Genomic DNA, 4,473 nt, shown 5'->3' on the forward strand with positions numbered 1-4,473 from the left:
GCATCGGCAGGCGGGCTCTCAACCACTGCGCCACCAGGGAAGCCCAAGTTGAATGTATCTTGTGTGGCCCTGTGATGCTTCGGAGCACAGGCTCCGGACGCGCAGGCTCAGTGGCCGTGGCTCACGGGCCCAGCCGCTCCGCGGCACGTGGGATCTTCCCGCACTGGGGCACGAACCCGCGTCGCCTGCATCGGCAGGCGGGCTCTCAAGCACTGCGCCACCAGGGAAGCCCAAGTTGAATGTATCTTGTGTGTCCCTGTGATGCTTCTTTTAGTTGGCTGCAGATTTCTGGGCCTTCATTTGTTTACCAAGATTCCTGGATTTTCTTGCTGTGTTTCTTTTCTTGGCAGATGACTGATATTTTCTTAGGGCCCCAAGTCAGAAGCTATTCCCCTGTCCTTTCGTCCCCTCCCACATCCATGCGTCTGTTCTGCCTCATGAGTTCGGGGCTGGCTTCCCTCTCAGCCTCCCGAGGCCCTCACCTTACTCAGTGGAGTCACGTCTGCTCACCTTACTCAGTGGAGTCACGTCTGCCTGGGGGACTGAGAGGACGCTTGTAATTGGTTTCCCACCTCTGGCCCTGCGTTTCCCTCGCCACACCCTTCCCAGCGCTATCAATGCCTTATTGCTTTTTAACCATATTTTGTGGTCATAGCTGTTTAGTGAGGTACGATTTGCATACGGTAAAGCACATAATAGATTCTAAATGGACACCTGGATGATTTTTGACAAATTCATGCATTTGTGCAACCATCCCCCAGCTCGAGATAAAAAGCATTTGTATCACCATGGTTAAGTTTCCTCTTAGTCCTTTCTCCCCAGGCCCCGCCCTTCAGATTTCTATCACCATGAACTAGTTTAATGTGTAAAATATACAACGTAAAATCCCTGTTTGAACCATTGTAACCCGCTTACAATTCAGTGGCGTGAATTACATTCATGACCTTGTGCAATCATCACTGCTGTCTATTTCCAAAACTTGGTCATCACCCCAAGCAGAAAGTCTATAACCATTAAGCAGGAACTCCCATGCCCTCCTCCCCCTAGTTTTGGTAGCCTCTAATCTACTTTCTGTCTTTATGAATTTTCCTAATCTAGATATTTCACACAAATGGACTGATACAATATTCGTCCTTTCATGTCTGACTGCTTTCACTTAGCATAATGTCTTCAGGGTTCATCCGTGTTGTAGCATGTTTCGGAATTTCATTACTTAATTTAAGGGAATAATAGTCCATTATATGGATGTGCCACATGTTGTTTATCCATTCATCTGTTAGTGGACACTTGGGTTGTTTCTGACTTTTGGCTATTGTGAATAATGTTGCCATGAACACAGGTGTACAAATATCTGTTTGAGCCCCTGCTTTAAATTCCTTTGGGTGTACACCTAGGAGTGGAATTGCTGGATCATATGATAATTCTATGTTTAGCTCTCTGAGTAATGACCGAACTGTTTTTCACGGTGGCTGCACTATTTTACATTCCTATCAGCAGTGCCGAAGGGTTCCGATTTCTCCACGGCTTTCCCTGTGGAGAAATAACACTTGTCATTTTCTGTTTGTTGTTGTTTTATTTTTAATCGTAGCCATCCTAGTAGGCTTCTAAAGTGGTAAAGTGGTGTCTCATGGTGGTTTTGGCCGTTTGTATATCTTTGGCTAAGTTGTGTTTTATGAGATACAGTTTACACACAGAGAAATGCATAACTCTTAAGGGTACGGCTCAATGAATTTTGACAGGTGAATATAAACATATAAATATCACCCAGATCAATATATATGATGTTTCCATTACCCTAGAAATTTCTCACCTATAGTAATCGCCTTCACTGTTTTTTTTTTTCTATCGCCATAGATCAATTTTGTCCGTCATTGGATCTCATTAAATGGAATCAAATAGCATGTACTGTTTTGTGTCTGGCTTATTTTGTTCCGTGTAATGAGTTTGAGATCTGTTTGTATTGTTGCCTGTATCAGGATTTTGTTCTTTTTGGTTGCTGAGTGGTATTTCTAAGTTTGAATATAGCAGAGTTTGCTTATCCGGTCTCTTGATGACGAATATTTGGGTTGTTTGCAATTTAAAGCTTCCCTAAACATTCTTTATGTGGATATAGACTTTATCTGTCTTGGGAATATACCTGTGAGTGGAATTGCTGGATCGTAAGGTAAGCGTGTGGTACGTTTTATTAGAAACTGCCAGTTTTCCAATATGGTTGTTCCGCTTTACACTCCCACCTGCGGGGAGCCCCGACCCATCACCAGCATTGGGTATTGTCAGTCTTTTTAATTTTAGTCATTTTGGTGGGTGTATCTCAGTGTGGGTTTAACTTGCATCTCCCTGATGACTAATGATATCTAGAACCTTCACATTTGGAAAGGTTATAATTTAAATTTTTACATTAAAAAGAAAATCAAGTTGCAAGACATTAAGGAACACCTGGATCACAGACATCCCTAAGCCCAGAATGTTCTGTTGAAGCTGTCCACCCTGACAGCCATGAGTCAGACAGATGTCAGTTTCAATTGCATCTTAAATCACAAAGGAGTTGCCAAATCAGTTTAAAAAGGCGAGTGGGGAGGGCACATATTTAGTGACTATTTTGGAAATAGAAAGAAGAAAATGGGGAGGCTCCCCCCTTCCACCTCTCCTCTCACCCTAGAAGCAGGATTTTAGAAGGAAAATCTGCTCATGACACATCTTGCTTAAGACCTTGAGTGGTTCTCCATTAGCTTCAGGTGCAATTCAGACTCCTTAGCCCATGTCTGCGCACAGTAGGTGGTCCATAAAAACCTATCGAAAACTAAGGGCATGAAGGAAGACCTCCATTGACCTGCCACTCTTCACTTCCAAAGTAATTTGCTAAAGCGGACTTTGGTTCTCCATTAGCTTCAGGTGCAATTCAGACTCCTTAGCCCATGTCAACCCTTAGGACTTCATGAGCTGTCTTCCCCTCCTGTGTGGGCAGCCGGGTGAATCTACTTGCAACTTCCCCAATTCCCCACGAGCTGTCAGCTCCCAGCCTTTGCTTGTCTGACACTTGGACCACCGTCCCCGTCCTCCCTGGCACCCTGGGATTCCTGCCTTTGTTTGGCTAACCAGGCCCAGCTGGGTGGGTGCCTTCCCCCAGCCTGGACCTGTTTCCAGTCCTCTGTCCTCTGTCCCCTGGGGCAAGGCCTGTCATCACTGTTGACTTTCCTGTCTCTTTCCTCAGGCTGAATTTCCTAAGGGGTAGGACTGGCTGATTCCAAAGTTCATCTTTGTCTTCTCAACACCCAGCCCAGGTACCTGTGGACCATCAGTACCAGCTTGTTGGATGGGGACCGAATGCCCCTGGTTGGGGGAGAGGGAGTTCTCCCCTGGGAACCTGCTTTCCATTGCGTTTGTTCTATTACATACATTGTAGGGCTAAGAGTCAATCTATAGGGCAAATTACAAACCACCAAACCTTGCTATCTCACATTCTCTCTGCGACTTCTCCATCCCAGCCCAGACAAGAGGATGTGATTCGCCCTGGTGAGACCAGGGATGACTCAGGGTGAGGCATCAGGGAGCAGGTGGCAGACAAGACCACTCAGGGGGCATTTGAGAGGGTACTGTTGGCACCTGGGCCAGGACCAGGTGAGAATTTGATACATGTATGACAGGGACTGGCCATGACAAGAAAGTGGACACACCTCCCCATGAAAAGAAAAACCAATCAAAATTAAAATTAACAGGGAAAGCAAGCTGAGCTCTGTTTCTGAGATCCCGGAAGATGTGACCGAGAAGTCTGTACCCTAGGCTCCCAGGTGTAGTGATAGCAACCCTCGCTGTCCATCTGAGAGCCCCAGCCTGTGCCCCGGGGGCCCTCATACTTTATGTCCTGTAGACCAGCCGTGGGCTTGTGAAAATGTAGGCTCTGATTCACTAGGTCTGGGCTGGGGCCCAAGGGTCTGCATTCCTAACAAGCTCCCAGGCGATGCTGCTACTGCTGGTCCAGGGACCCCCACTCTGAGTGGCCAGGGTCGACCCCGAACCAATCAGAACGCAGTAGGTAGATTGTTTGGGGGAAGAATTACCCAGGTTGTTTATCCTCCATCGATTGGATTGGATTGTACTAAGTGATGCCACCTTCTATGTGACCCAACCCAGTCTCTGTGCATTACAGACCTAATATTTGAGCAAGAAATGGCCTTGAAAAACAGTTGTAGAGTTTTATTATCATGAGTAGAACGTATCGTTGTCTGAGAGCCTACAGCAGAGCGGCTGGATGGGGGCTTTGGAGTGAGAAGCGCTTGGAGTAAGTTAAATTTCAACGAGGGCTTCAGTTCTTTGAGGCCAACATAATAGACAACTTGGATTTCTTTTTTTTTTTTTCTTTTTTTTTTTTTGCGGTACGCGGGCCCCTCACTGTCGTGGCGTCTCCCGTTGCGGAGCACAGGCTCCGGACGCGCAGGCTCAGCGGCCGTGGCTCACGGGCCCAGCCGCTCCGCG

The 4,473-nt window shown here is 46.8% G+C and overlaps 1 protein-coding gene across 1 annotated transcript in view; it reads left to right on the forward strand.

Moving 5' to 3' along the window:
• ANKRD33B (ankyrin repeat domain 33B) overlaps window positions 1-4,473 on the forward strand; it is a 98,172-nt gene that overhangs the window by 30,172 nt on the left and 63,527 nt on the right. The window lies entirely within an intron of this gene.

The sequence above is a fragment of the Physeter macrocephalus genome, chromosome 8 (assembly GCF_002837175.3).
Source record: "Physeter macrocephalus isolate SW-GA chromosome 8, ASM283717v5, whole genome shotgun sequence".
In the NCBI taxonomy this organism is placed as follows: Eukaryota; Metazoa; Chordata; class Mammalia; order Artiodactyla; family Physeteridae; genus Physeter; species Physeter macrocephalus.